This window comes from Globicephala melas, chromosome 1 (genome assembly GCF_963455315.2).
Source record: "Globicephala melas chromosome 1, mGloMel1.2, whole genome shotgun sequence".
NCBI classification, from domain to species: Eukaryota; Metazoa; Chordata; class Mammalia; order Artiodactyla; family Delphinidae; genus Globicephala; species Globicephala melas.
This window is the reverse complement of record NC_083314.1, coordinates 42,608,878-42,634,665: the sequence shown is the minus strand read 5'-3', so window position 1 is coordinate 42,634,665 and position 25,788 is coordinate 42,608,878. Positions and strand designations below refer to the sequence as shown.

Below are 25,788 nucleotides of genomic sequence, written 5' to 3'. Positions count from 1 at the left end.
ACCATCTTGAAAAAGAACAATGCTGGAGGCATCACAGGGCCTGATTTCAAACCATGTTTCAAAGCTCTAGTAATCGGGCTTCCCTGGTGGCGCAGTGGTTGAGAGTCCCGCCTGCCGATGCAGGGCACGCGGGTTTGTGCCCCGGTCCGGGAGGATCCCACATGCCGCGGAGCAGCTGGGCCCGTGAGCCATGGCCGCTGGGCCTGCGCGTCCGGAACCTGTGCTCCGCAACGGGAGAGGCCACAGCAGTAAGAGGCCCGCGTACCGCCAAAAAAAAAAGACAAAAAAAAGCTCCAGTAATCAAAACAGTGTGCAATCAGCATAAAACCAGATACATAGATGGATGGAACAGAACAGTAGAATACGAGACCCCAGAAATAAACCCACAGATACCTGCTCAATTAATTTTTGACAAGCCATGATATCACTCAAAAGTGGAATCTTTTAAAAAAACAAAAAAACAAACAAATATATATATATCTCAAACTCACATGAGCGCTGGACCATGCCGGGGGCACGCCGGCCCAGGGCTTCCCTGAGTCCAGGACGGCAAGTTGGAGTCCTCACACCGGCTTAGCTGCGCTTTCCGCCCCCACCGGCTCTGGGACCGAGCCGCGACCCTGGGCGAGAGGCAGCGCCCTCGAAGCTCGGCGGGCTGGCCCGCCGCCGGGTCAGGGAGTGCAGGCCTCTGACAGGGAGCATGGACCCGGGCGGGCGGGTGGGTGCGTGCGTGCGTGCCCTGGACCTCTCTGCGCCGCCGCCTGACGCAGCGAGGGGCGGTGCCCGCCGCGGCAACGCCCCCAGGCCCCACTCGGCCCGGCGGTCAAGGGTCTCACAGAAGACGCGGAGCTCTGCGTGGCGCTTGAGAGCAGATCCTGTCCCGGAGTCTTTGTTCCGTGATGTGAGGGTGAGTGTGGTGGTGGTGTGGGGAGGTCGGACCCGAAGGCCACCTCCCTCTTTCATCATCCTCCCCTGGGGCTGTGGCGCCTTCCTGACCCCCTGCCTGACGGCCTTGCCATGTGGTGTTGCTTGACGGGGTCTTCTGTCCCCAGCAGAGCCTGAAGCATCTTCTTCGGCCCTAGGTGAGGACAGAGGAGCTGGCTGTGACCTTGGCCCTGTCCTGGATGTCCCAGCCTTGGGCTGAATGGCGGCACCCCCGCTGGGCCTTCCGGTGCTGACCCACCTGCTGGCAGCCCTCTTTGGCACGGCTCATGGGCTGCTGTCACAGGATCCGGGTGGCTGCCTGGGGGTGGTAAAAGACCTCCCCGAGGGTTGGAGTCTCCCCTCCTACCTCTCTGTGCTTGTGGCGCTGGACACCCTGGGTCTGCTGCTCGTGGTGACTCTGGCAGCAGTCGGCCCCAGGCAAGGGCGAGGGGGCCCCCATCCTGCTGCCGCCTTCTAGGGTCTCCTGCTGCTGTTGCTGTCACCGCCAGCTGTACCCACAAGGGGCCCAGGGCCTGGCCTGCAAATGGGAGACCCAGGAGTGGAGGAAGAGGCCTGGCGCGGCAGGAGCTACCCGGCCAGGTGGCAGGCATCACCCCCAGCCCAGACCCTGCAGCCCATCGGTGGTGGTGCCTGTCTGCTGGGCCTGCTGGCCACCACCAACGCTCTGACCAAGGATGGGTTGCCTGTTGTGCAGAGCTGGTTCTGCCCGCCCTACAGACACCTGTCCTACCACTTGGTCGTGGTGCTGGGCAGTGCCGCCTCACTTGCTTCCTGACCATGGACGTTATATGCAGGTCCCTGGCAGGGCTGGGCAGTCTCTCTCTGCTGGGCATGCTCTTTGGGGCCTGCCTGATGGTGCTGGCAATCCTGAGCCCCTGCCCACCCCTGGTGGGCACCTCTGCAGGGGTGGTCCTTGTGGTGGTGGTGTAGATTCTGTGTCTGGGCATGTTCTCATACGTGAAGGCGGCTGCCAGCGCCCTGCTGCATGGGGGGGATGGGGAAGTGGGGAGCTGTCACTGCTGGCAGTAGGCTTGGCCATCCATGTGGGCTTCCCTTTTCAGCGCTGTTGTCATATTCCCTCTCACCATCTACCACGCGTTCCCCAGCAGGAAGAACCATGTGGCCCAATGTGCCTTCTAAACCTGGGCAGGTGGGGACTTTGCTCTACCCCACCTGTCTTCAGATTGGGGCTGCCACAGTGCCTGAGTGCCCACAGCCCAGAGAGGCCCACCCCACACACAGCATGCTGTAGGACACCTGCGCTCTCCACAGGAGAATTTGGGGACCACAGAGCAGGCTTGAAGCCAAAGCCAAGCTGGGGATGTGGACTTGGCCCCCGGCCTGGGATCTGTGTGGGATTTGTACAATAAAGCATTTTTATTCAAAAAAAAGAAAAAATCAAAAGAAGCAGAGTAGAATGATGGTTGCCAGGTGTTGGGGTGGGGGGGGTGAGGGAAATGAGAAGAGACCGGTGAAGAGTACAAACTTTGTTATAAAGTGAATAAGTTCTGTGGGTCTAATGTATAGCGTGGTGACTATAGTTGATTAGACTGTACTGTATATTTTGAAATTTGCTAAGAGAGTAGATCTTAAGTGTTCTCACAAGCACACACAAAAAAGATAAATATATAACGTGATGGAGGTGATGGACATGTTAACTTGATTGTGGGATTTCTTTCACGATGTATATGGATATGAAATCATCACATTGTACCCTTTAAATATATTACAATTTTATTTGTCCATTATACCTCAGTAAAGCTGAAAACAAAAAGGAGTGAAATATGATACATGCTATAGTGTGGATGAACCTTGAATACGTAACACTGAGTGAAAGAAATCAGACACAGAGGGTCACATGTTGTATGATTCCATTTATATGAAATATCCAGAAGAATTAAATCCAGAGATAGAACACAATGGTGGTTGACAGAGGCTGGGGAGAGGAAGGAATGGGGAGAAACTGTTTAATGGATAGGGGTTTTACTCTGGAGTGATGGAAATGTTTTGGAACTAGATAGAGGTAGTGGTTTCACAACATTGTGATTGTGCTAAATGCCACCAAATTGTTCACTTTAAAATGATTCTTTTTATGTTATGTGAATTTGACGTTCATAACTTATTTTTAAAGAGCACTTATTAGACAAAAATAGTAGATGGCATATGTAATCAAGCTTTAGCTGTGAATTGCCAATTAGTTGAGCTCTAATTAAGCTTTGTAATAACTAACACAATTTATTTTCTCCAGAAATCTTGATGGAAAGACTTTCGAAAGATTAGATCCACAGTGAATGACAGTCATCATTGCCAAAATATTAACATAACAAGAAAAGTTGCTAATTTGTTTGCAATTTACTGAAGAAACCAACATTGTCAAGATAGTGGGGAGGATTTGTTGATGCTGAATCTCTGCCACATTTGTACAGGGAAGCCTTAAAGCACCTTTATCTTTTAAACAAAATAAAAATTGCTTTTTGATTCAACACTGCTAGCCTAACAAGTGGGAAATTTCTCCTATTTTAAATTCAGCTGATGATGAGAGTTATATCTAAGTGTATAATGAATGAGAGCTATTTAGAAACATGAATGTAAATGTTCTGTGGCTTATGGTCAGTCCTTTGTTTTCAACAGCTGATGCATTTGGCTTCTCTAGCTTGTATTTGTATTCTGATTGTGAAGATTATTTCTGAATCTTTGTTTCACATATTGCAATGCCATTTGACATTGGAAAACCTGGAAGATATGATTACTTTGGGTTTGGTTTTCTTTTGTTTGAATGCAAATCAAAACGACATGGAAACATCACAAGCATTTTTGCAATTTGCACTTTAACAGGAAAAAATCAAACATTAGTTTCTTCCTTTGGATTTCAATAGGAGGCAACGTGATATGGAGTTAGGGAGTCAGGACGACTTAGATTTGAAGCCGGGTCCTGCCCTTAAAAACTTACATTGCAGTGCCCATAATAGGTAGCTATAATTATTACCATTATCCAAAAAAGCAGAGGTTTGAAAGAGAAGAAAAGGGAAGTATATGAGAAAGGAAGGAGAAGAGAAGATTAGGAAAAGGAAGAGGAAAGTGAGGAAAGAATAAATTAGAATTTCAAGAGAATCTAATTGGTGATTTATGCTGAAATGGAAAGCAAGAATCCTGAATCTTTGCCCTGGTTATTCCTCTGATTTTACTATTTGTTCTTCCTTTTCTTTGCTTTCCTCTCTTTGGGGTTGTTACTTAAAATGTCTCATCAGTTTCCATCTCCTCTTGGGTAATACTCTATGAATACACAGAATTCATTAATGAGATAAAGGAATAACAAAGCAGTGAGATAAACAAGATTTGTGAGGTCAAATTTTAACTTGATCTGAACATAATGGAAATCTAGTGTTTCAAGCCCAAAGACTTGACAACTTTACTTTTCCTAATGCATCCTTTTTCTGACTATTAAAGTCACTATTAATACATGATCCCCACAGAAAGTTTAGAAACACAAGAAAGTGCTAGGAAAAAAATAAAATCACAGTAAACATCCCCACCCTGAGATAACACCAGTAGTATTTTATTTTTTTCTTTCCAGTCTTTTTTTTCTAGTCTGTGGTCTCAGTCTATAATGTAATATTGTCCTCTGATGTTTTAGTTTTCATTACATCATGAGCACTTTCCATGTCATTTTTTCCAAAAATACCGTTTCTATTGTGTAGATGTATCTTAGTTCCATTTAACATTAATAAAACATTAATGTTAAACCTTCTGCCCCAACGAGCACCCTGACCCCAAACACTTCCCCTCAGAATCATAGCAGAGCTGTAAAAGAAAGGTAATCTGGGCCTTAAGATTTAAGTGTTGTCATGTGTATCTTAGTTTTACAAGTAAAAATTCAAGGTGTATCTGAAAAATCTAAAAACTTGGAAAAGATTGAGAAATAAGACAGCCTTTTTCCCAAGTATTTTTTTACTCTTCATATTGTATTACACCTCTCATTTCCACATCAACTTCCATACAAGTGTAAAGAAAGCTTTTCCCCTCAAGTTCTTTTTCGACTTGAATTTGTTGCTTGCTTTAGCAAAGGCAAGGCCATGCCCTCCAGGAGACAAAGAGATCATTCTGGCCACAGACATGCTCAGGCCTTGACTTTTCCTTAGTCAGAAAGGCAATTTGCCCACAAAATTAACTAAGTCATGTCTCAGCTGACTGCAAGTCAATGGTTTTCCCTCAAATTTGGTCCAACTTACCCCAGACCTGACATAAAAATTAAAAAAGAAAATGAAAACCAATTCAGGTGCTACCCTGAGCATTTGGGGTTTTATTTATTTCAAAAAAGAAAGTATGAAATGCACAGTTTCTTTTTAATTTTCTGGAGACAAGAATTAGGGAGAGGCATCTTAAATATTTCAACTCCCTTAAATATTTTAACCTCCTCATAAATGCTATGCACTAAATAAATATTTGTTGATATGAGCGAATGAATGAATAAATTTTAGCATTTAATAATGTAGACTTCAGAAACCAGGGAACAGGAGTCAACTCTTATGAGCCTCAGTGTTGTGGAAAGAGGTGGCAATAGAAACATGTTTGAGTCCTGCCGTCTCTGTTTTCTAGTTTTGTTTTGTGCAGGTCACTCAGACATTTTTTTTTCCTGCATGAGAAGTAAAAATCTGGCTGAGCCTTAGTTTCCCCATCTGTTTACAAAATTACATTGTAACCATTTGTCTTCACAGATGGGGGTGATGAGTTGAGATAATCGTGATTATTCATGTATGCTGTAAACAGCAGAGTAAATGGAGAGCAACAGACCTCAGACCACATTTAGCCATGCCAGTTTGGGCAAGTGACTCAAATTCAATAAGCCTGTTTTCTTACCAGTGAAATGCGGATAATACAAACTTAGGAAACAGCAGCTTTAAAATGTGATAATATGTGTAACATGCGTTGCAGAGGCCTGGCTTCTAACAGTAGAAGCCAGGCCTCTGAAACGCATGTTACACATATTATCCCCTTCTGCTTCACAACAGAAGCTTATTTGGGGACTGTCCTTCAGGCTCATCATGGTACATGTAGCCCAAGACAGGAAGTATCGAACCAAAAATCTGGCCTCTTCAGAGTTCTTCCGGTTTCCGGGCTCCAGCACTTCTTCCAGTGCTGTGCCCTCTGATCTTTTCCAGCCATTAAATACTCTTTTCCTGGGGAATTAAAATTGTTTAAACTTGTCAAGAATTTTTAGATGTAGATTAAGTTGTAATTATGTTTCAGGAACTCTTGATGCTACAATTTAAAAAGTTAAGGGAAAATACTTGTTTGTATTTCATTTTTTTCCCTTTTTTTCCCCTCCGCTGATTTCTTAAAAATAGAACAACTTTCACTATTCATGACATAGATATCAGGCAGAATGATATTGGGAAACCCCTAGTATTTAACAGCAGACATTTAGCAGGTGTTAATGATGAACTTTTGTGTTCAAACATTAATAGTTTTAATAAGTAGTTTAAGGAGTCAACTTCACAATTAGTTTTGCTTTGTTAATTAAATGATTACCACCCGATAATATAATTTTAAGAACATATTTTATTAATGAAAGTGTAATGAACAAAAACCAATTATGCTGAAGTTGCTACAGTGATTTAAGTTTATTTGAAATATTTTTGCTTCCATTTACATCCTTGCAAAGTGAATTTTTATGTTTTTCAAAATAAAGGGGAATTGAGCCCCTAGACACACCCTCCCCCAAGGAGCTCACCCATTTTGAAGCCATGTAAATTGTTTAATATATAGTGAGAGACTATGGCCCCCAAAGTCTTGCAACAGTTAATTCATGTACCATAGAAAGAATAGTCTTTGTGATAGTTTATTTCCAGCTAGCAGCCATTAATTTTTCCCCTCCTGGTACCATTCCCCCATCATACAGTGGAATCTATTTTTTATGTCATTCCCCCATGTAAAAGTAGAATCTATTCCCTTCCTCCCCTTGAAACTGTGCTGGATTGAGAGACCTGATTGACCAATAGAATGCAGAGGAATGATGCTCTGGGACTTTTGAAGCTAAGTAATTGGAAGCCTTACAGCTTGGTATATACTTTTGCTTTCTCTTAAAATGCTCTGTAGGTAGCCAGCTACCACTTGAGAAGTTTCACTCCTGTGGCACCACTAATGTAATAAGCCCAAGCAACTTGGAGAGGCCCTGGAGTGTGAGAAGCTATATGGAGAATGAGAGGTACCCAGGAGCACTGAGAAGCCAATTATGTGAGTGAAAAAGCCATGTTGGGAACAGGTCTTCAAGCCACAGCCACCCCAGTTGATGCCACAGGGAAGAGAGGAACTGCCCAATGAAGCCTTTCCCAAAATCCTAACTTACAAAATTTTGAACAAAATAAAATGGTTGTTTAAGCTAATAAATTTTGGCATTGTTTGTTACTCAGTGATAACTGCAATACAAAAAACTAATCTTCTCTTAGAAATCTGGTGTCATTGATCCATCGACAGTTCACAAATACTTTTTTTCCCATTGTGTGACATTGGTATGAGCTGATCTACTTACACTCACGTAGTTTCGATTGTGATCAGTCACAAACATTTATGAGACAACTGGGCAGAGTTCAAGATGCAGATTCTGGATGGAGAAGATGGAGAAATTAAACAACTTATATAGTAGTAAAACCTCCAACCCTGGCTTCATGTAGCTCAATAAACTTCCAAGGAATAATGGAAAAAATGTGCAGGATTCAGCCTGTTGGGTCAATTTCATAAGGATATATTTCTTATATTAACATTAGAACTAGATTAACATTAATGTTAATCTAATTAACATTAGATTCCTTCCTTCCACCAACTTGCAGGAAGAAATCGAGTGGAACAGTTAAGAAAATGTTGCCTTAAATAAGGTGAATAATACAAATGCAGTCTAACTAAGCATAAGCTCTATCTATGATTATTTGGGTTATTAAATAATTTGCCCTACAATCACCTTTAGCAAGGTAACTGAAAATTTTTAATTACAAGCCCTGAACTTCAAAACTCAATAGTTGTAAAACACAGGGACTTGTGACAAAGACTTGACAATGGAAAATAAAGTCTGAAATAATTTCCTTCTAAAAGTGAAAATTTTTGATACATCACATTGTGGTGATGAATAAAAATGTAGGTTTTTGTTTAAGAAACCAACATGAACAAGCTAGAGGAATTCAAATTATTTTAATAAAATATATGTTCTTCACTGTAGTTTTTAGAAATGAAAGATGAGAGGATTGAAACCAAAAATACGACCACAAGAGAAAATATAAAAACTCTGCTCCCAGGTAATGCTCAGATGAAAATAACATACATGCTCATGTCTCATAAATGTATCTTTTTATCCCAATTTAATATTAAATTATTTATGCTTTTCTATTTCCTTTGTATTGAATTTTTTAGCCCTAGTTGGAGACAATAAATCAGAAATTAAAAGACATTGAGTTTTAGACTTTTTACAGACTGACATGTTATTGATTAATGTAAATATTTAGTTTAGAAAGCTCTAAAAAGTTACAACTTTATTTAGAAAACAAGGGAAACTGTGCACAGTTACAATTTGTACCTTTTATTACTACTGTCTTGCGATCAATTATCCTGTCAATATTTTTGCTTTTTTTCATAAGGGAACTAGATATGGTGTTTTTATTTTATTTTTCTGATAATCTCTTTTCATTATTCTATTATACTTCAAAGGGCATTTGACAGCATTTCAGAGACATATTCAGAATAGATAAGCCTGTGTCATTAGCACCAAGACATGGCCCACCCAAGAGCCTGTAGGCCCCAGTGCTGGGACACAGCAGGCTAAACAACAAACAAGGTGGAACACAGTCCCTCCCATCAACAGACAGGCTGCCTAAAGACTTCCTGAGCCCACAGTACCTCCAGACATACCCCTAGACACAGCCCTGCCCACAAGAGGGCCAAGATCCAGCTCCACCCACCAATGGGAAGGCACCAGCCCCTCTCACTAGGAAGCTTGCATAAGCCTGTGAGCCAACCTCACCCACCAGGGGACAGACACCAAGAGCAAGAAAACTAAAATCCCACATCCTGTGTAACCAAGTCCACAAACACAGGTCAGAACCTACTTTGTGACCAGCTGGTCCCTGGCCCTTGGGTGACAGAAGAGGAGTGTATTGCTGGGACACGTAGGACACCCCTACAGAGGGCCACTTCTCCAATGTCAAGAAACATAATTAACTTTCCACATACATAAAAGTACAAATAGAAATTTAGACAAAATGGGACATCAGGGGAACATGTTCAAGACAAAGGAACAATATAAAACCCCAGAAGAAGAACTAAGTGACATGGAGATAGGCAATCGACCTGAGAAAGAGTTCAGAGTAATGATTGTAAAGATAACCCAAGAACTCGTGAAAAGAATGGATGCACAGGGTGAGAAGTTACAAGAAGTTTTTAACAAAGAGTTAGAAAATATAAAGAACATCCAAACACAGTTGAAGAATACAATAAATGAAATGAAAAAATACACTAGAAGGAATCAATTGCAGAATAAATGAGGCAGAAGAACAGATAAGTGAGCTAGAAGACAGAGTGGTGGAAATCACTGCCGCAGAACAGAAGAAAGAAAAAAGAATGAAAGAAACAAGGACAGTTTTAGAGACCACTGGGACAAAGTCAGACACACAAATATTCACATTATAGGGGTCCCAGAAAGAGAAGAGAGAAGGAAAGAGCCTGAGAAAATATTTGAAGACATAATACCTGAAAACTTCCATAACATGGGAAAGAAAACAGTTACCCAAGTCCAGGAAGCTCAGAGTCCCATACAGGATTAACCCAAGGAGGAACATGCTGAGGCACATACTACTCAAACAGACAAAAATTAAAGATATAGAAAAAATATTAAAAGCAATGAGGGAAAAGTAACAAATAACATACCAGGGAATCCCCATAAGGGTATCAGCTGATTTTTCATCAGAAACTCTTCAGGCCAGAAGGGAGTGGCATGATATATTTAAAGTGATGAAAGGGAAAAACCTACAACCAAGAATACTCTACCCAACAAGGCTCTTATTCAGATTCAACAGAGAAATCAAAAGCTTTAGATACAAGCAAAAGGTAAAACAATTCAGTATCACTAAATCAGCTTTACAACAAATGCTAAAGGAACTGCTCTAGGCAGAAAGAAAAAGCCACAACTAGAAAAAAGAATTACAACCTGGGAAACCTCACTGGTAAAGCAAACATACAGTAAAGGTAAGAAATAATCCACACACAAATATGATATCTAAACCAGTAATCGTGAGAGGAGGAGAGTACAAATGCAGGATATTTGAAATGCATTTGAAATTAAGAGATCAGCAACTTAATCATACAATCATGTATCTGTGTGTATATGTGTGTATGTGTGTGTGTGTGTATATATATATATATACACACATATATATACAGTTTGTGTACATATATATATATATATGTACACACACACACTGCTATATCCAAATCGCATGGTAACTGCAAACCAAAAATCTGTAATAGATATATACACAAAAAAGAAAAAGGAATCCAAACACAACACTAAAGAAAGTCATCAAATCACAAGAGAAGAGAACAAAAGAGGAAAGGAAAACCTACAAAAACAAATCCAAAACAATTAACAAGATGGCAATAAGGACATACATATCAATAATTACCTTAAGTAGAAATGGACTAAATGCTCCAACCAAAAGACATACATTGGCTGAATGGGTACAAAAACATATATGCTGTCTACAAGTGACTCACTTCAGATCTAAAGACACATAAGACTGAGAGTGAGTGGATGGAAAAAGGTATTCCATGCAAACGGAAATCAAAAGAAGTTGAAGTAGCAATACTCATATCAGACAGATAGACTTTAAAACAAAGACTGTTACAAGAAACAAAGAAGGGAACTACATAATGACAAAGGGATCTATCCAATAAGAAGATATAACAATTTAAATATATATGCACCCAACATAGGAGCACCTCAATATATAAGGCAAATGTTAACTGACATAAAAGAAGAAATCAACACTAACACAATAATAGTGGGGGACTTTAACACCCCACTTACATCAATGGACAGATCATCAAGACAGAAAATCAATAAGTAAACATGGTCCTTAAATGACACGTTAGACCAGAAGGACTTAATTGACATTTAGAGAGCATTCCACCTAAAAGCAGCAGAATACACATTCCTTCTCAAGTGCACATGGACCATTCTCCAGAATAAATCAAATGTTGGACCACAAAGCAAGCCTTGATAAATTTTAAAAAATGGAAATCCTATCAAGCATCATTTCCAACTACAACATTATGAGATTAGAAATCAACTACAGGAAAAAACTGCAAAAGACACAAACATATGGAGGCTAAACAATATGCTAACTAAACAACAAATGGGTCACTGAAGAAATCAAAGAAATGAAAAAAAAAACCTAGAAACAAATGAAAACAAAAATATGAAGATCCAAAACCTATGGGACACAGCAAAAGCAGTTCTAAAAGGGAAGTTTATAGCAATGCAATCTTACCTCAGGAAATAAGAATATCTCAAATAAACAACCTAACCTTACACCTAAAGGAACTAGAGAAAGAAGAACAAAACACAAAGGTAGTAGAAGGAAAGAAATAATAAAGATCAGAGCAGAAATAAATGAAATAGAGATGAAGAAAATAGAAAAGATCAATGAAACTAAAAGCTGGTTCTTTGAGAAGATAATCAAAATTGATAAACCTTTAGGCAGACTCATCAAGGAAAAGAAAAAGGGAGAGGACCCAAATCAATAAAATTAGAAATAAAAAAGGAGAAGTTACAACTGACACCACAGAAATACAAAGGGCCATAAGAGACTACTACAAGCAACTATATGCCAACAAAATGGACAACCTAGAAGAAACAGAAAAATTCTTAGAAAGATACAATCTCCCAAGATTGAACCAGGAAGAAATAGAAAATATGAACAGACCAACTACGAGTACTGAAATTGGATCTGTGTTTTAAAAACTCCCAACAAACAAAAGTCCAGGACCAAATGGCTTCACAGGAGAATTATATCAAACATTTAGAGAAGAGTTAACACCCATCCTTCTCAAACTATTACAAAAAAAATTGCAGGGGAAGAACTTCCAAACTCATTCCATGAGGCTGCCATCACCCTGATACCAAAACCAGATAAAGATACCACAAAAAAAAAAAAAGAAAAGAAAAGAAAATTACAGGCCAGTATCACTAATGAATATAAACACAAAAATCCTCAACAAAATACTAGCAAACCAAATCCAACAGTACGATAAAAGGATTATACACCATGATCAAGTGGGATTTATCCCAGAGATGCAAGGATTTTTCAATGTCCACAAGTCAATCAGTGTGATACATCACATTAACAAATTGAAGAATAAAAACATATGATCATCTCAATAGGTGCAGAAAAAGCTTTTGGTAAAATTCAACATCTATTTATGATAAAAACTCTCCAGAAAGTAGGCATAGCAGGAACCTACCTCAACATAATAAAGGTCATATATGACAAACCCACAGCTAACATCATACTCAGATGTGAAAAGCCGAAAACATTTCCTCTAAGATCAGGAACAAGACGAGGATGTCCACTCACACCACTTTTATTCAACATTGTTTTGGAAGTGCTAGCCACAGCAATCAGCGAAGAAAAAGAAATAAAAGGAATCCAACTTGGAAAAGAAGAAGTAAAACTGTCACTCTTTGAAGATGACATGATACTACGCATAGAAAATGTATTTAAAGATGCTGCCGGAAAACTACTATAGCTTATCAATGAATTTGGTAAAGTAGCAGGATAGAAAATTAGTGCACAGAAATCTGCTGCATTTGTATACACTAACAACGAAAGATCAGACGGAGAAATTAAGGAAACAATCCCATTTACCATTGCATCAAAAAGGATAAAACATCGAGGAAAAAACCTACCTAAAGAAAAAGACCTGTACTCCAAAAACTATAAGACAATGACAAAAGAAATCGAAGATGACCTAAACAGATGGAAAGATATACCATGTTCTTGGATAGGAAGATACAATATTGTGAATATGACTATACTACCCAAGGCAATCTACAGATTCAATGCAATCCCTATCAAATTACCAATGGCATTTTTCATGGAACTAGAACAAAAAATTTTACAATTTGTATGGAAACACAAAAGACCACAAATAGACAAAGCAATCTGGAGAAAGAAAAATGGAGCTGAAGGAATCAGGCTCCCTGAATTCAGACTATACTACAAAGCTACAGTAATCAAGACAGTATGGTACTGGCACAAAAACAGAAATATAAATCAATGGAACAAGGTAGAAAGTCCAGAGATAAACCCATGCCCCTATGGTCACCTAATCTATGACAAAGGAGGCAGGAATCTATAATGGAGAAAAGACAGTCTCTTCAATAAATTGTGTTGGGAAAACTGGACAGCTACATGTAAAAAAATGAAATTAGAACACTCCCTAACACCATACACAAAAATAAATTCAAAATGGATTAAAGGCCTAAATGTAAGGCCAGACACTATAAAACTCTTAGAGGAAAACATAGGCAGAACACTCTCTGACATAAATCACAGCAAGATCTTTTTTGATCCACCTCCTAGAGTAAAGGAAATAAAAGTAAAAATAAACAAATGGGACCTAATTAAACTTAAAAGCTTTTGCACAGCAAAGGAAATCATAAATAAAATGAAAAGACAACCCACAGAATGGGAGAAAATATTTGCCAATGAAGTGACCAGCAAGGGATTAATCTCCAAAATATACAAACTGCTCATGTAATTCAATATCCAAAAAAAAACAACAACCCAATCAACAAATGGACAGAAGATCTAAATAGACATTTCTCCAAAGAAGACATACAGATGGCCAAAAAGCACATGAAAAGATCATCAACATCACTAATTATTAGAGAAATGCAAATCAAGACTACAATGGTCAGAATGGCCATCATCAAAAAGTCTACAAACAATAAATGCTAGAGAAGGTGTGGAGAAAAGAGAACCCTCCTACACTGTTGTTGGGAATGTAAACTGGTGCAGCCACTATGGAGAACAGTATGGAGCTACCATATGATAGAGCTACCATATGATCCAGCAATCCTACTCCTGGGCATATATCCAGAGAAAACCATAATTTGAAAAGTTATGTGCACACCAATGTTCATTGCAGCACTACTTACAATAGCCAGGACATGGAAGTAACCTAAATATCCATCAATGGATGAATGGATAAAGAAAATGTGGTATATATATATACAATGGAATATTACTCAGCCATAAAGAAGAACAAAATAATGCCATTTGAGGCAACATGGATGGACTTAGTGATTGTCATACTGAGTGAAGTAAGTCAGACAAAGACAAATATCATATATCACTTATATGTGGAATCTAAAAAAATGATACAAATAAGCTTATTTACAAAATAGAAATAGACTCATAGGCATAGAACACAGACTTATGTTTACCAAAGGGGAAGAGAGGGGGGTTATATTAGGAGTTTGGGATTAAAGTATATACACTACATATAAAATAGATAACCAACAGGACCTACCATATACTCAATATCTTGTAATAACCTATAATACAAGAGAATGTAAAGAAAGAATATATATATTCTTATATATATATATGAGTTCACATATGTATATATATGTAATTGAATCACTTTGCTGTACACCTTTAACACAACATTGTACATCAATTATATTTCAATAAAATTTTTTTAATTAAAAAAAATGAAAGCTGAATCCTTAGGTGCCAAAACTTCCCTATGAGTTTGAACTTTCAAAATAAAGAAAAAAGAGAATAGATAAGCCTGGGCTTGATGAGATGGGTTAATTTAAATATCTGAAATTTGCCTTTTTCTAGTCACCTGACAGTCATTCTTACATCTTCCAACCAAGCTTGAAAATTAAACAATTGTTTTAATCCACTGTGTTTGCAGATAGTAAAGAGACCCTCCAAGCTTCCTTTTATACTTTTAAACATATTTTTTACTTCTGCCTCCAAAATCTTAAGTTAAACCATTTGGACACTGTGCTTATTGGTTTAAATACTTTAGGACTTGGTATAGGTGCTGTTTGTCACTACAGATTCCTTCTCTGTCATGTGTGAAGCACAAGGGAGAATGAGCATATAACTTGTTTTGAAAATCGTTCTGAGGGTAGCTCCACTTCAAAAGCTTCGGGTCCAACTTTGAAGTTTGCTCCACTTCAAAAGCTTTGCCTTGAAGTGTGTTATGGAGAGAAATACACACCAAGACATCCTGAATTTTAAGGTTTATTGAGAATTACTTCCTGTGGAGAAAAATAAAAGCAAGATAATAAATGAGGGGAAATCAATCTGAAAAAAAACTTGAAGAGATGTAGAAATAGAATTTTTATTTATAAAAAAAGCTTTATTTTGCAAAAGTTTTAGCACACTTTTTCTTCATGGTTTATTCTATTAGAAACTTTAAAAGATTGTTCATTCCAAATAAAATAATATTGTAAATATTTGAGTATTTTTAAATCCAATAAAATTTAAAATAGCATTAAATAGAGACCACCATATAGAGTCAAGGGTAACAAAGAATAATGCTATTTGTCTTTGTCACGTAAAAACAGTTTAAAGTATCACTTCCTGAAAAGAGGAACAGAAGAAATGTAGTATAAAAGATACATGTTATTTGCATTTATTTAGAAGTTACAATTAAACTAAGATGGTCCCTTAAGGACAGGGGTGTTTTGTTCACTGATGTGTCACTTTCACTAGGTTAATGCCAGCTACATTATGAGTACTCAAAAATCATTTACTAAGTAAATGAATCAATTACTAATAAACCAGAGAGGATACAGAGAAAAGATAGCAGTGTTCTCAGGAATAGAATGTGAATGTTTACTGCTCACAGATTATTAAAATCAGAAATTATCTAAACCTTTGCTCCTCAAAGTGTGGTCCACAGACCAGCAGCATCAGCATCACCTGAGAGTTTGTTAAGATGTGCAGATTCTTAGAGCCCATCCAGATGTATTGAATGAGATCTGCATTTAAGAAAACTGCAGGTGATCCACATGCACAATAAAGTTGAAAAAGCCCAGACTTAGATGACTTTGGTGTCCACAGCAGAGTCATATCTCAGGACACAGGGAGCAAGTGTGCTAACTTACCACAGGATGGGACTGAAATAAGAGGCCTTGAAGAAATGCTTCGCACAGATGATATGACAAAGAAGAGTCGACCTGAGGAATAGGCACAGCATCCAAAAGGAAATAGAAGTCTCTGAGCATAAACTTCAACAAAGTATGGTTGAAGACCATACTTCCAAATAAGTGGGGGTGGTAGGAGTGGGGGAAGCAGTGGTCCATTCAGACAGGTTTCTTGGAAGTCCAAAAAGGCAGTAAGCACCTTTTGGTTCCTTGGATGGCCCATGTAGGTTACAGAGCCTCAGACACTGGGCTGGAATATAAGAGAAGGACTCTGAGGTTGGAATGAAAAAAGGAAGGAAGGAAGAAAGGAGTAAAGGTGGGAGGGAAAGAAGGAAGGATCCAGAAATGTGTGAGAAGACCAGAAGATAATCTCAGAACAGAAGAAAAGAAGGGGAAAAAACTGTTTCTATAAAGATCTACTATGTGACAGACACTGACCAGATGCTTTGCATAGAGTATATGGTTAAATTCCATTAGATATGTATTATTATCTGAATTTGCAGATGAAAGGAAAAGAAATACTGAGGCTCAGAGAATAGAAAACCATAAATAGTCATTTCAGAGGAATCACATATGACCAAAACATATGAAAAGCTCAGCTTCGTGAGAAATCAGGGAAATGCAAATCAAGACCATTTTATAACTATAGATTTCTAAAAATGAAGAGGCCTGACAGCACCAAGTTTTGTAGCCCATGTGGATTAATAGGTTCTTTTATACATTACTGGTGGGAGTATAAATTGGTATAATCACTTTGGAAAAAATTTCAGCATCATCTCATAAAACTGAAGACATGCATACCCTTCAAACTAGCAATTCCATTCTTAGACATATACTCTTAACTACAGACAATCTTGTGCATGTGAACAAAAAGACTTTTTGCAGCAGCATGAGATAATAATAGCCAAACTGGAAATAATTAAACATATATTGACTGAAGAGTAGATAGATGAATTGTGGTATAGTCATACAGTGGAATAATTTACAGCAATGAAAATTAATGAATTAAATCTGCATCCAGTAATATGGCTAAATCTTTGTAATATTTTATTTAGGGAAATAAGCAAGTTCTAAAAGACTACATATAATATGAAATCTTTAAGCAAATTAAACTAAAAATATTGAAGCATATGTGGTATTAAAACTAAAAAAATAAGTCAAAGGACTGATAAGCACAAAATTCAAGATAGTGACAACAGGAAGGGAAGAAGTAGATGGAGGAAACAGAGAGGAGCATAAATATGAAAGTTGCACCATAGTTCTTGAATTGGATCATGGATTGAAGGGTACAAATTATATTATTAAATAAATGAATCCAAAGGCCAATGATTAAACTATATGATAAACAAGGATGATCATTAACTCAGTGCTGTACACTGACCATCCTAATTTGGAAAAGAAAAAGAAAAGAAAATAATCAAAGAAGGATTAAATTTTTCTGATCAGATTGCAAAAGTCAAGTTTGTTGTGAAGATTACCAAATCATACAATCATATAATATAATCAGAAGTATTTTATTAAAAATCATTTATTTTTACTCGAAAATACATATGTGCATTTAAAAGCATTTTAAAGCATCTTGTTAACTCTAAGATGAAATCAATTTATTTTCAAAATTTTAGCTTCAAGTTAAAGTCTCAAACTTTTTTTTTGCTGTTTACTATGTTTTTTGTTCAAAGTGGTAAACTTTAATTGGTCCTTTCCTAGAACCAATAATCTTAAATTAATATGTATCTTCCATATTGGAAAGAGCTTCCTTATATTTGTCCCAAAATCTGCCCTTTGTAATTTCTCTGTTGGCTCAAGTTCTGTCTTCTGGTATGCTTCTCTACTTATTTGAAACCACCTTGCTTCCAGAGTTCTACCTCCTCCTTTATAAATCTCACTCTGAGTACCCCAACACTCAGTGATTCCTGTCTTTTATGAATCCCTGTCTGCATCAGTAAGTTGATACTTTAAATTTTTTTGATACTTTAAATTTTTATTTGAACTTTATATGCTCGTTCCTGGCCTCCTCAACTACATTATAAGCTACTTGAGGGCTGCAGACATACATGTTTTATATCTCATAATATTAGAGATTTGGAGTGTCAAACACACACCTTTCCTCCCATCCAAGTCTTTCCCAGTAGAGAATGGATGCTGGGAGATGTATAGAGATCTGAAAATCAATTTTGTTAGTGATGATCTAGACTGATAAAGCTGGGTTGGGGAATGTAATTGGAACATGAGGCCACACTGGGAGCTCTTCAAAATAGTTGAGACTGCAAAGCATTTGCAGCCAGAGAAAATGGAAAATGTCAGACTTTCCCTTCTCTGTCCTTCGTCCCTTAAAAAGCTCCTCACAAGGGTCCTATGATGTGGAGAATAGTCATGTAGGACCATCCTGCATGAACACAGGCCACAGGCATTTCCCACGAGAGAGATTTCCCATTGTCAGGCAATAGCACTAACCAGTAAAATTGGTTAGTCCCATCTAATTACGTGAAAAGAGAAAAAAACTGAAGCATTCACTCCACTAGTCCCCCACCCAGTGGGAAAGGAGTAGCACTCTTCTCTGGCAGAAATACAAGGGAGAACATGGGCATCCTCTGTTGAATGAATGAATGAACTGAAAATGTTCATGGGACAAAAAGCAAATTGTTTGTGATAAGGCATGCCCCTGTGAAAAAGAAATAAGCACAGATATTCAGATGCAAATGATCCCTAAACTACAACCTTATTGGTCCTTTGGACAACAGCTACAAGTCAAGATATTGTACACTGGGCTGTTATTCTACATATGTACAATAATATAAACTGAGTTTTCATGTCTGGAAACACATTTCATACCCAAAGAAATGAATATAAAGCACAAACATGTTTTTACAAACAACTAAATATAAAGCTACCTATAAATATTGTGTGGGGGAGGGTTCTCTGACTTGGACTAGGTGAGGCTTTCTCAAATATGTGTCCAAGGATGTGTCTCTTTGCTGATCAATCTCCCTACATGAAACAAAGGCATTCTTCTTTCCTCCAAGGAACTTTGATCTGCATTCAAAATTAAGGTCATCTTTTCTACAATTATCATTGCCCATGCGATGTGCATGAATGCATCCAGAAGCTTTTGAACAGTAATGATAAAAGGGTGAGGGAGTGGAGGAGAAGAGATGGCAGTTTCCATATTGACTTCTTTACTGTGACCAATAGAGACAGCAGAACAGCTGTTCATTCTGGGTCACAGTCTTTAGGCTGTCATCCATAAATAAGAGTTAGGATCAGGATTATAAACAGCATAAAAGCAGAAGTGGAGGGACTGTTATGTCGAACTATTTATGAATGCCCTGTGCCAGTAAGTTACTTAAGATGTACTTGTTTGTTCATATCTTAGTCTCTGGGGTTTTTTTAATTAACTAAAATTTAAAATGGGAATTTATACATATTTATGCCTTTTAGTCACCCAGAAATAATGACTCTTAGTTCATCATTTCTAGCAAAGTAATAAACCCCACAATCTATTTGAGGTGGAGAGAGAGGAGTTTCAAATATCTTCAGCAGACAGTGAAGTAGCCATACATAAGAAGCCATGGGATGTAAAAATAAGAAATGGTAGCATCTATAGTTCCTTCTAAGTCATTTAGCTTCACTGGGTTAAGCAAACAAATAAATAGAGCTAGAATCAGAGTTGTATCATTAAGTTTCCCACCCTTCACAGCTTTATGGCCGGCATCTACCATAACGAAAGGAAGAGGAAATTTGCTCAATGACTAAAGTCAACATATAGCTGCATCGAAAGTAAGAATATAGTCACCTATTTGCAGTTCTTAAGCTTTTTGTTTGTTCAATAGATCTCTTCAGCTGGGCTATGTATAGGGTATGCCTCTCCTGAGAGGACAATTCTTTACAGTCTGGCAAAAAGAAAAGCAATCATTATAACCAGCAGTGACAAAATGCTATGTAAACATCAATTTAGTAATTTTCTCCTGTAGATTACCAATTTTATCATAGAAGTGCATTAAGCACTTATGGAAGTAAAAAATATCTGCTGTGTTGCATATTGTAAGGAAAGACAGTGAGGAAAATCACACAGTGTCTCCCTCAAGGAGCTTACAGACTGGTCCAGAAGTGACAGTACAAAAGTAAGACAGCTGGCCTGTCTGGAAACAGAAAGATATTCTAAGAAATAATACCTGGGTTAAAGAAGAAATTATACCTGGGTTAAAGAAGAAATTATAAGGGAAATTTTTAAATGCTAAGAACTGAGTAACAATGAAAACACTGCATGTCAGTATCTGTGGGACACCACTAAAGTAGTACTCAAAGAAACTTTATAGTTTAAATAAGAAAATTTTTAAATAAATAAGCTACATGTCCAACTTGCGAAGGTAGAGCAATGGAATAAGCCCAAAAGAACAAGAAGGAAGAAACTGACAGCTATAAGGGATCAATGAATTAGGAAACAAAAGAATCAAGACATGATAAACTACACAAAAATTAGATTCTTTGAAAGGTTTAATAAGACGGAAAAAGTTCTGAAAACTAGATGGGGAAAAAAAGGATTTAAATAAGATACATAATGAAAGGGGAAAATGACACTATATATCAAAATGTCAAAAGATACTTTAAAATAATAAAGAGATAACATGAAAAAGTATACATTGATAATCTAGAAGAAATAGACATAATTTTGGAAAAAACATAAAATGCTCAAATTAGAAGAAATAGAAAACTTGAACAGATCCAGAAGATTGTACAAGTGAATTCCACCCAACATTAAAGTAACAGATGACCTACTACAAGGAAAAAAGCTGTTTCAAAAAACAGTAAGTAAAGTAGTCCACTTTATCTTATGAGGTTAAAATAATCTTGATTCCAAAATTGAAATATAAAGACAAGAAGAAATTAATAATATAGGACTATTTCATGTAGGTGCAAAAACATACTAAATAAAATATTAACTGAATACAATGGTTTGTTTTAAAATACAGTAATACATCATAATCAAATGAAGTTCAGCACAAGAACACAGATAGTTAATGTGATTCAGCACATTAATCAATGTGATTCACCACATTAATAAATTATGGAAGAAAATTCACATGATCATCACAATCAATCCAGAAAAGTTTCTGATACAATTTTTAAAATTAATTTTTAATCATCAGAAATTAGTAATAGAATAGAACTCCCTTGACCTCATAAAGACTATTTACCAAAAACCTCAGTAAATACCATGGTTAAAAAGAAACTTTAGATGAATTTTTAAGATAAAGAACTAGACAGGAATGTCCTTAGTAGAGTAGAGGAGTTTTGTTAGCCACAGTGGCTAGTACAGCATCTGGCATAAAATACATGCTCAATAAATATTTGTAGAATGAATGACCATTGGTACTCCAAAGTCTTGGCCAGCACACTAAAACAAGAAAAAAAGAGTTCTTATAAGGACTGGGAGAAATGATACAGTTTAGCATTATTTGCATATAGTTTCATCTTTTACAAAGAAATCTCAAGCAAATCAATGTAACACACCAACTAATTGTTTAATAGAACTAATAAAAATTCAGCAACATCAATCTATACAAATTGTGTTCTCCTATGCCAGCAGTATCAAATTAAGAAATACAGTGGAAAATAAGCTACATATCAGTTAGCTTTTGTTCAGCTACGTATACCAAAAAAACCCACTTATAACAATTAGGAGTTGATTTTTCTCACAAATCTGGTGGTAGATGGATACTTGTATTTGTTTCAGGGATGCAGTAATATCAGGGAGACTGTCTCTGCAACACTCTTGTATTTTCCCTCATGGGTGCAAGAGGGCTGCTGAGGCTTCAGGCATTGTACCCACATTTAAGGCAGACTGAAAGGGGAAACGCTGTGCATCCACCTCTTTTTTCATGAAAGCAAATTCTTTCACAGGAACCCTCCCTACAACAGACTCCAACTTACATTTCATTAGAAGAACAGTGTCACAGGACCACCATTTTTTTTTAAATTGAAGTATAGTTGATTTATAATGTTGCATTAGTTTTAAGTGTACAGCAAAGTGATTCAGTTATATATATACACACATATATATTCTTTTTCAGATTCTTTTCCATTATGGGTTATTACAAAATATTGACTATAGTTCCCTGTGCTATACAGTAGGTCTTTGTTGGTTATCTATTTTATATATAATAGTGTGTATATGTTGGTCCAAAGCTCCTAATTTATCCCTCCCCCCTTTCCCCTTTGGTAACCATAAGTTTGCTTTCTATGTTTGTGGGTCTATTCCTGTTTTGTAAATAAGTTCATTTACATCATTTTCTTACATTCCACATATAAACAATTATCATACGATATTTGTCTTTGTCTGGCTTACTTAGTATGATAATCTCAGGTCCATCCATGTTGCTGCAGATGGAATTATTTCATTTTTATGGCTGAGTAATATTCCATTCTTCTGCCCATTCATCTGTCAGTGGACGTTTAGGTTGCTTCCATGTCTTAGCTATTGTAAATAGTGCTGCAGTGAACACTAGGGTGCATGTATCTTTTTGAATTATTATAGTTTTCTCCAGATATATGCCCAGGAGTGGAATTGCTGGATCATATGAAGAACATTCTCTAACACCATATACAAAAATAAACTCAAAATGGATTAAAGACCTACCAGATACTATAAAAATCCTAGAGGAAAACATAGAACACACTTTGACATAAATCACAGCAATATCTTTTTGGATCTGTCTCCTAGAGTAGTAGAAATGAAAACAAAAATAAACAAATGGGCTCTAATTAAAGTTAAAAGCTTTTGCACAGCAAAGGAAACCATAAACAAAACAAAAAGACAACCTACAGAATGGGATAAAATATTTGCAAACAATGCAATGAAAAAGGGATTAATCTCCGAAATATACAAACAGCTCATACAGCTCAAAATCAAAAAAAATAATAATAACAACCCCCTCAAAAAAATGGGCAGAAGATCTAAATAGACATTTCTCCAAAGAAGACATAAAAATGGCCTAAAGGCACATGAAAAGATTCTCAACATCAGTAACTATTACAGAAATGCAAATCAAAACTACAATGAGATATCACCTCACTCACTTGATATAAAAAATTATATCAAGCATTTTTTCCAAACACAACAGTATGAAACTAGAAATCAACCACAGGATGAAAAGCAGGAAAAACAAAAACACATGGAGACTAAACAACATGCTACTTAAAAACCAATGGTTAATGAAGAAATCAAAGGGGAAATCAGGAAAAATCTCAAGACAAATGAAAGTAAAAATACAACTTTCCAAAATCTATGGGATAAAGCAAAAGCAGTTCAAAGTCTACTTTAAGAAATAAGAAAAATCTCAAACAACCTAATCTACCATCTAAAGGAATTAGAAAAAGAAGAACAAACAAGGCTCAAAGCAGAAAGAAGGAAATAATAAAATCAGAGAGGAAACAGAGACAAAAAAGAAAACTAGAAAAGATCAGTGAAGCTAAGAGCTGGTTTTTTAAAAGATAAACAAAATTGATAAGCATTTAGCCATGCTCATTAAGAAAAAAAAAAGAGAGAGAGAGAGAGAGGATCCAAATAAAATTTTTAAAAGATGAAGGAAGAGAAATTACAACCAGTATCCCAGAGATACAAACAATCATAAGAGAATATTACAGTTATATGCCAACAAATTGCACAACCTAGAAGAAATGCATAAATTTTTAGAAACATACAATCTTTCAAGACCAAATCAGGAAGAAATAGACAATCTGAACAGACTTATCACTAATAATGATATTGAATTAGTAATCAAAAAACTCCCAGCAAACAAAAGTCAGAACCAGACAGCTTCACAGAGGAATTCTACCAAACATATAAAGAAGGGCTAACACCTATCCTTCTTAAATTATTCCAAAATACTGAGGAGGAGGGAACACTCCTAAATTTATTCTATAAGGCCACAATTACCCTGATGTTGAAACCAAAGGCATTACAAAAAAATTACAAATCAACATTTCTGATGAATATAGATGTAAAAATCCATAACAAAATATTAGCAAACTGAATTCAACAATATATAAAAAGGACTGTACAGTATGATCAAGTGGCATTTATTCCAGGCATGCAAGAATGTTTCAGTATCAGCAAGTCAATCAACTGATACACCACATTAACAAAATGAAGGGGGAAAATTACATGATCATCTCAATAGATGCAGAAAAAAGCAATTGATAAAATTCAACATCCATTCATGACAAAATCTCTCATCAAAGTTTTTATGGAGGGAACATACCTTAACATAATAAAGACCATTTATGAAAAAACCACAACTAACCTCATACTCAATATTGAAAAGCTGAAAGCTTTTCCTCTAAAGTAAGGAACAAGAAAAGGACGCCCACTCTCACCACTTCTATTTAATATAATATTGGGAGTCCTAGCCACAGCAATCAGACAAGAAAAAGAAATAAAAAGCATCCAAATTGGAAGGGAAGATGTAAAACTATCACTGTTTGCAGATGACATGATACTATATATAGAAGACCCTAACATCTCCATCAGAAAACTCTTAGAACTAATAAATAAATTCAGTAAAGTTGCAGAAACACGGTTAATATACAGAAATCTATGGCTTTTCTATACACTAATACTGAACAATCAGAAAGAGAAAGCCAGAAAACAATCCCATTTAAAATTGCATCAAAAAGAATAAAATACTTAGGAATAAACTTAACCAAGGAGATGTAAGACCTATACTCTGATAACTATAAAACATAGATGAAGGAAATTGAAGATGATACAAAGAAATGGAAAGATACCCTTTGTTCATGAATTGGAAGAATTAATATTGTTAAAATGTCCATACAAACCAAAGAAATCTACAGATTTAATGCAATCCCTATCAAAATACACATGACATTTTTTTGCAGAACTAGAGCAAAAAATCCTAAAATTTATATGGAACCATAAAAGACCCTGAATAGCCAAAACAATCCTTAGAGAAAAAGAACAAAGCTGGAGGGACTTCCCTCGTGGCACAGTGGTTAAGAATCTGCCTGCCAATGCAGGGGACACCAGTTCGAGCCCTGGTCCAGGAAGATCCCACATGCCGCGGAGCAACTAAGCCCATGTGCCACAACTACTGAGCCTGTGCTCTAGAGCCCGCAAGCCAAAACTACTGAGCTTGTGTGCTGCAACCACTGAAGCCCGTGCACCTAGAGCCCATGCTCTGCAACAAGAGAAGCCACCGCAATAAGAAGCCCACACACCACAATGAAGAGTAGCCCCCACTTGCTGCAACTAGAGAAAGCCCATCACAGCAATGAAGACCCAACACAGCCAAAAATAAATAAATAAATACATTTATTAAAAAAAAAAAGAACAAAGCTGGAGTTATCACAGTCCCTGACTTCAGACTATACTACATAGCTACAGTCATCAAAACAGCATGGTACTGGCACAAAAACAGACACATAGATCAATGCAACAGAATAGAGAGTGCAGAAATAAACCCACACACCTAAGGTCAATTAACCTACAGCAAAGGAGGTAAGAATATACAATGGAGAAAAGACAGTCTCTTCAAAAAGTGGTGCTGGGAAAACTGGACAGCTACATGTAAAAGAATGAAATTAGAACACTTTCTCACACATATACAAAA

The 25,788-nt window shown here is 37.1% G+C and overlaps 1 pseudogene; it reads left to right on the top strand.

The window, feature by feature from the left end:
* Positions 1-1,144: 1,144 nt before the first annotated feature.
* On the top strand, positions 1,145-2,085 carry LOC115861693 (solute carrier family 52, riboflavin transporter, member 2 pseudogene; annotated as a pseudogene).
* The last annotated feature ends 23,703 nt before the right edge of the window (positions 2,086-25,788 follow it).